Genomic DNA, 8,556 nt, shown 5'->3' with positions numbered 1-8,556 from the left:
AGTTTAAGGAGTTTTCAACTGTTTTTATGAAATATAGCGAAAACAAACAGTTTTCAAGCTCAAGTGTCAATTGATACATAGACCTCTAATACATAAAAGGTAGGATGAGGTGCCATGGAGCAGAAAGCAGCTCATTGTATGCTCTTTGTCATTTTAAGGCTAACGGGGAAAAAACGTTGACAATTTAGTGAGTAAATAATGGTATTACCATAGTTCGAAAAATGTCAGTCGGAATTTGACTAAATGATAGTAGTATAAACCGTCTGGATGGCGAGGTCAATATCTAGGACATTTTTGGGGCTGGGGGGATAGGCGGGTCAACTGAGTGCACTTTTGGTGCTGGGTTGATGGTCGGGTCAAGGGAGTGCAGATTGGGGGGTCTGGGGGATGGGTGGGTCAAGAGAGTGCAGGTTGGGGGGTCTGGGAGGGATAGGTGGGTCAACTCAGTACAGCCCTAACCCTAACCCTAACCCTAGGAGGGCTTAGGGGGTCAGTACATAGCTCTAAATACGGTGTTTATACTGTATATAATTTTTTTACTATACGCTGCTACTACGATTCACAACGCTGCTACTACGATTTTGGCATCGACTCAAGAATGTGATTATGACGTCACGATTTCATTCACAGTCTAGCCAGCCTAGCCAGCCTAACCAGTTTGAACTGGATTTTACCGAAAACAATAACAATAACACAATACAGATTATAACAAGGCAATTTTATTCAGAATGAAAATACAACAATTTACTTTTTCTTCTTCTGTGCCTTTTCTGTCTTCAGGGGTAGTTTCCTCTTGGGTTCCTGAGGTTTTTTCTCCAGTTTTTTTATTTCTTTTACGAATTGGTGATCCTCCTTCTCCTCATCCTCTGTACACTTATTAGCCCAATGGCCAAATTTCCCGCACTTGTAGCACGAATCTTGTTTTTTTTCTGGGACAATCTGGGGCCCAATGCACTAGCTCTTTACATATGTAGCATGGATCCGTCTGTCTAGTTTTCTTAGTCTCTCCTGATCCCCCTTGTCCCTCTTTTTTCTGGTAAGTGCTTCCTCCTTTCATTTTGGTGATGTAAGTTTTCAGTTTATTCAGCTTGTTATCAAGATCACTCACCTTGTTGTTCATATAATTCAGCTTGTTGTCAAGACCAGACAGCATGTTGACAATCCCATCCAGAGTTGTAGTTAAGATGCCCATATCTTCTTTATTCATGTATTCTGGAAGATTATATATGCCCAATTCCATTCCCACTGCATCTTGTGACTCTGGCATGGGGGCTCCTACATACCCTTCAGGTGTCACAAAGCTAGGGTTGTCTGGGGTATTCATCATTGCTTCTGTCATAATATTTTTCACGTCTGTCAAGTTTGAAGTGCCAACCAAGACTGATCGTCAAATCCCAGTTTCGCTTTATATACCTGCTGGATCTGTAAGGGGCGTGTGCATCAATACGTTTGACCTACGTTTTTTTATACCTGTTGGATGTGTAAGGGCCGTGTGCAAAAAATACCTTTTACCTACGATTTCTACAGGGGTTATACCTGTTGGATCTGTAAGGGTCGTGTGCAAAAATACGTTTTACCTACGTTTTCTACGGGGGTATAAATGAGAAGAAAAGTCTGGTCCTTTCTTCACAATCGACTATCATGTCAACCCTGATACACACTCACTCTCTGATTTTAGATGGGTATGATTGTTTAGTACGATGGGCACAGAACCACCAAGAAGCTCTACCCCCGGAGGCAGAACAAGTATTTCAGGAAGCGAGCACTATCATGGAAACCACTCAGGATTTGTGGTTACAATGCCTAGCCTAATCACATCATGCGACCATGGGGAGACTAGCTACCATACATTTCCTATGTCGACATATGAAAACAATTCTACCCCAGAAATGGTACGAACTGAACCTGACCCATTATTTCGGAAAGCCGTACAGTTTCCTGACCCATCCCCAAGCGGCCAAAGTGATTTTACTGCGGCAGGAAATAGATGCGATGGAGAAAGTATGTATTCAATACGGAATAAAATGGCTAGAAATTTCACACAGGCTAGGAAATCAGTGACTTTTAATACCAGCCTCAATCAAATCTACGAATTACCCCCCGAAGACCGGAGAAGTCCCTGGATGCAATTAGTAGCGGATCGAATACGATTCCGGAGGAGAATTCGACAGTTAGAAGCTTTGTTAGTCTTTAGAAAATAAAATCATGTAATACCACGTCAGTGTTATGTTATGTATGACGTCATCTTTATACACTCGGGTTCCCTGGATTTCGCTTCGTCACTGTTAATGTAGTCGATAAATTTACGGTCCAATGTTGATTATTTGATGTGGTCAATAGTTGGATAAACATTGTGTATGATTGAAATTAATGATTGAAAGTTGTTTAATATATATAGTATTCGATGATTTAACTGTTATCTTGTTTTATATTGTATTTTGTACAGAGAACTGGGAGATGATGAATATCGATAAGTTTATCACTTATTTACATGATTTCTTGTATTACACGTTAGGTGGCGCTTTTCCAAAAGCGATTTTTTTGTGCTATCCTATCACAATGTTACGATTTTTGATCACATGATTGATTATTGATGTTGCCGCCATATTGGACTATCGTTTGCTTTTCCAAAAGCGATTTTTTTTGTGCTATCCTATCACATGTCAGGATTTTAATCACATGATGGATTATCGATGTTGCCGCGATATTTGACTACCGTTTGGTATTGTGTATAAATGCAGACCCTCCCGAGAGCTCAGTGTCATTCTCTACATAGCTGTTAGCAATTAGAAGACAAAGATGTCAAACCATTGCCATGAGGATATTTACTTGATCCGTGGGATCGCCATAGAGTCCTATATTGTTGTGAGGCGTTTTGATAACAACAGAGAGATATTTCGGGTCAACATGGCCCGATTCCAGATGAACAACGAACGGAGCAGAAGAAGAAGTCACCCCTACCCGAGGCGACCATCCCGATCGCCGCTGTCGGCTCCACCCAGACCTGCTGCTCCAGCACCACCACCCAGACCTGCTGCTCCAGCACCACTACCCAGACCTGCTGCCACACAAGCCAGGAACCAGGGACGAGTACCATCCTGGGGGTTTAGAGTCCCCATACAACCCATCCTATGCACCCTCTGTATGACTGAAGATGAGAACAGCAATTTTGTTTGCAGCAGGTGCCTTCAACGACCGGCATGCCTCCTGTGCGCTGCCCGACTTTTTGAGCGCAACCTGCCGTGTCCCCTATGTCGGAATTCTGAGCCAGTAATACAACACCTAAGCAGAAGACCGCAGTTTAGCCCCCGTAAGGACAGTTCAGATTCCGATGATGACATAGAATTCGGCCAGATGGTGGAACGCTTATTGAATGAGTAAGGGTACCGGGGGACCCACTGGAAACCAAAATTATGAAAAAAACCAAAAAAAAAAAAAACAAAAAATAACAAAACAAAAAAACCGGCCGTTTTTACGGCCACCCAACTGTTTAGAAAAGATGCCTACTTTACAGTCGATAAATAAGAAACGATTTGTGTGTCTTAGAAAAAAGATTTTCTTTTTTTTAAAAAAAATACAGTCAAAGAAACGATTGTATCTTAGAGAAAAAAGATGATCTTTTTAAAAATACATACAAATATGAAACATTGTGTGTGTCTTAGAAAAAGAGTACCTTCTTATACAGTCAAAAAGAAAAGATTACCTTCTTATACAGTGGGTAAACAAGAAACATTGTGTGTGTGTGTGTGAGGGTGTGTGTGTGTGTGTGAGGGTGTGTGTGTGTGTGTGTCAAGTTTAACACCAGGTCACTTTTTATAAAAACTTAGAATTATTTTTTTCTTTTTTAAACTTATAAATTTTTTAAACTTTTTTTTTAAAATTAACTTTAAATTTTTTAATAATAATAATAATAATAATAATAAATAGGGAAAATAGTCCCTTTTTAAAAAATAAACTCCTATAAAACACATATATTTTCAACATTTATTTTTTTTAATCTATTTTTTCATCAAACAATAACACATACATACATACACTTAATGTGGATGAAGAATGTACACTTGTTTGTCATAAGTGTGTACAAATTGTTTAATATAATGTCTATAATGAGTCCAATTTCCTTTTGCTAACCCACAGCCAATCTTGTAAGGAAAAGCATAAGTCTGGTAAGGTAAACTACCCATTTCTTGTAAACAAGTTTGAAACCATTGCTCTCTGTTTTGTAGGGTATCCTGATAAGTGGAAATTCTTTTAGGTTGGTGACTTGCTTTTCCATAATCCCATTGAGCTAGTAAACAAATGACCACAGGGGTTTGTGAGGGAAACACCCTAATAGTGCCTGGAATTCTCTATCTTCTTCTAGGGCTAAATTTCTAGTCCCTAGAGGTCTGCGGGTGGCATAGAGATTGGCTTCTGGGAATTTCCTCAGGATGGAAATCCACCATTCAGTCGACTGAATGGTGGCTGAATGGCCACTGAATGGTCACTGAAAGGTCACGGAAAAGACCCTTTCCCGTGACCTTTCCGTGATCATTCAGTTACCATTCAGTCGACTGAATGGCACATACATTTCAGTGACCTTTCCATGATCATTCAGTTGAATCTTTTTATTGAATAATCGGCTTATTTTTTCACCTAAAAATTTTATTTTCCTTTTTCCTGGTATAATAGCATTAAATGTATCTAACTCCGAATAAAAAAATAGGGGAAAAAAATAATACAAGAAAAAGAAATTGCTCCCATGCCCAGAATCAAACCCTGGTCTCCTGCTTAGGTGTCCGCGATCTTATCAATTACGCTACGACTTCTTGTTGAGAAATGAAGATTTAAAATCAATTAATTTATAGAAATCGATGGAACAATCAGTTCACCTGTTGTATCGAGGAGCTGCGATGTGTATATATCTTGTATATCTTTTGTATATTCTATGTTAGTTGCGCGGATTTTGGGGACAGATTAATTAATTACACATCTCCTATCGGAATGATGACAATTATCAGAGACGGGCACCTGTTCCTGTGTCAAAGATTTAAGATCGTTGTAAATTCTCTATCTAGAAAGTAGAATGATTTTATTAAAGCAATATCATTTAGAAAGCTAAAATCTCCTATATTTTTTTTTCTACAAGAGGCATGTATAAACGATTTATTTATTCTTGTAATTAAAAATGAATTTAAAATAATGTCTTTCAAAAACTAAATATCCTGCAGTTTTGACAATGACATAATTAAGAAACGAAATTGATCAGTAATACTTGCGATCTTCCAGAAATGGTTTGAATAATATAAATTCTGTCTCATCAATCAAAACTATATATTTCCATGAAAAAATACACGTATAAGCACTATAGAATGTTATGCATTTATTTAAATTTTGAATCGGTTATCTGATCATCATTTTTTATCATTTGAAGAATTTTTGTTTTCTAAATGTAACTTGAAAATTAAAAATCATTTTGAATAAGTCTCACATGCTTTATAAAATTATAATAATTACTTAGACATATTTTAAGGTACCCGAATTTAATCACGATAAGTAAAAAAAGAAACAATTAAGATTGAATAATAAATCTTTATTCAAAATATTGCTTCCTTGTTAAGGAAAAATATCTGATTATAAAATAATACGCTAGTGAAAAAATTGCTAAATTGAGACTTAAATATCACTGAAAGACGACAGAAAGGTCACTGAAAGACGACAGAAAGGTCACTAAAAGTCGACGGAATGGTCACTGAAAAACGACAGAAAGGTCACTGAAAGTCGACGGAAAGGTCACTGAAAGACGACGGAAAGGTCACTGAAAGTTGATGGAACGGTTACTGAAAGTTGATGGAAAGGCCACTGAAAGTTGACGGAAATGTGTCCGCTGAATGGTGACTGAAAGTTATCTGATATGTGACTGAAAGGCAACTGAAAGATCACTGAAATGTATGTGCCATTCAGTGGCTGAATGGCCACTGAAAAGTTACTGAAAGCCGCCTTTCAGTTTTAAGGATACACCAAATGCTTTTTTCAAGATTTTTGTCAATTTTGAGATTTTTGGCTAAGAAAACAATGCTAATCACTGCTTTATAATGCATGAAAAATTCTTGCTGATTATCAAATGACTTTCTAATTATTTAGCAATAATCAAACATAAACACTAACACGTGTGAAAGTGCTGTTATTGAAGCTTCTGATTTGGTCTGTAACTGCCTGCTTCTGAAAGGAGCAATAAATCACTGTGACCACTTGGGGAATTCTTCACTAGCCACACAGAGGCTATCAGTAATTAAACTACAGGGACTCTAGATTTAGGGAAGGAGATCTAACAGGTCACTAATGACCATGAAATAGGAGGTAGAGCTTAGCTTTTGCCATTTTGCCGGGAAATCTTTCTGATTCAGAATTGAACCTATTTTACTTCATTAAAAGCACCTAAATAAAGAATAGAACCTCCCATTCTTGTGAATATGCATAGGAAATATGGATAAGTGACAGGTATCCAAAGCTGAATCTCCAAGGTGTCATATATTTCTAGCTTTGGCAGACTTTGTTGTGTAATGGGTTTTTGACCTCTACTGTAAAGTAAGATCAGACAGTTGGTGGTATTATTTCAAAGGATTCAGCTCCATTATTTATGGACCAATTTCTCTGAAAACTGACCAGAATGTGTCTCAAATGTGTGTTCACAAAACCGTATCTCAGATTTTCGATATCTTGCTCAGTTCTTGAATTATTGGGGGAAATGTAGAATTGGGCTAATAAATTTGTAACATTGAAAGACAAATGGATGTAACTTTTGAATAAGGAGATTTATCAAAAATCTGAGATACGGTTTTAAAGTTCAATCTTTAAGCGACATTGAGGCAAAATTTTGACTTTGAGGGTGGAATACAAAAAAGTTGATTTGTAAAATATAAATGCACTAATATTTACATTAAAATATAAATAATTTTTTAATAAGATAAAAATGAAAATTTAAATTAACATCATTAAATAGTAAATTTAACAAGCTTTCCAATGATATATACTTTTAATATGGTATTTTCGATAATGAAAGAATTACAAACAAATTAAATTTTGCCCTGTGGAAACCTTTGGTGTATCCTTAACTGAAAGGTCTTGTTTCTTCCTGTGTTCTCTGCAATACTTTGACTCAATCCATGAGCTTTTACAGTTAAACAATTACATTGATGAACAATGGCTTCTACCTCACAGTTCAGTAAATCACCTTGTATCTCCTGGAGACTCATGATGTAAATTGAATCTATTTTTTAAAACACCCTTTTTTTTATAAAAAAAAAAAAAAAAAACAACAACAACAATAAAAAAAACCAGTTCAATCTTTTTTTATTTATTCACATCTTGAGTAACTCACATACTTCAAGAACTTTTTCTTCATAGCTGCTCTAGCTGCAATGGCTTCAGGTTTCTTCCAGGCTCCTATTTCCCATCCTATCCAATCTCTGGGCTCCAATTCTTTGTTTCTCTCCTCAGGTTTCAGAACACCATATTCTTCATAGTCACCTCCTTGCTTGTAAAACATACTTTCTAATTCTGGGGTACTGTAAGACATAGCAAATCTGTCAGTGATTTGAAGTCTACACATATCCAGTCCTCCTACAGGTTCCTTCATTTGAATGAATCTCCTGATTTGATGCAGTTCTCCTGTCCAGGGATGTCTTTCCTTTTGTAAAATCAAATACTGGAAACCGAAGAAGAAATCATCTTGGTTGCTCAGAAACATATCTATATCTACTTCTTCTTTGGGCTCTTTAATGGTGAAAGTCCAATTAATGGCCATCCTGTAACATCTATCTGGAAATTTAGGATCCTTCACTTTCTCATGCAGGGGTAAATATTCATTCTTAGGTTCCGGATCCAAGGTTTTCAACTCCATTCTTCTTTGTTGAGGAGCTTTGTGATCCCCCATAGGTTCAGTCATTCTCTTTTCTAATAAGGCAAATTTGTCTATGTCCATCTCTATCTCCATCTCTTTTTCTTCTTCTAATATTCTTGGAATTCGCTTGACAAACTGTCGTTTACTTAACCACATACTCCAACTGAGGATGATCGTCTTTGACACGTTGTTTTTATACCCCACCCCCCCCCTTGAAAAATAAGGGTCGTGTGCAAAAAATATACGATAGACCTACGTTTTTTATGCTGACTACACAGGTAATACTTGGGCCGTGTGCAAAAAATATACGATAGACCTACGTTTTTTATGCTGACTACACAGGTAATACTTGGCATCGACTCAAGAATGTGATTATGATGTCACGATTTCATTCACAGTCTAGCCAGCCTAGCCAGCCTAACCAGTTTGAACTGGATTTTACCGAAAACAATAACAATAACAAAGACAGACAAGAACACAGATTTTGATTTTTTATTCTTTATTAACAACAACAACAAACAACAACAAACAACAACAATGCATTACAATACATTTTGATAAAAACATTGACACTTTTGTCCATGACCCGTAGGTAATTTATGATAAGTGTTTTTAAACCAATTCGCCACATATCTGTCCCTTTGTAAAGCCGTACTCTGGTCAAAGGGGAATAA

Source organism: Saccostrea cucullata, unplaced genomic scaffold (assembly GCF_032062105.1).
Source record: "Saccostrea cucullata isolate Sc308-1 unplaced genomic scaffold, CSIRO_AGI_Scuc_v1 ctg15726, whole genome shotgun sequence".
NCBI classification, from domain to species: Eukaryota; Metazoa; Mollusca; class Bivalvia; order Ostreida; family Ostreidae; genus Saccostrea; species Saccostrea cuccullata.
Note: the sequence above shows the minus strand (reverse complement) of the source record.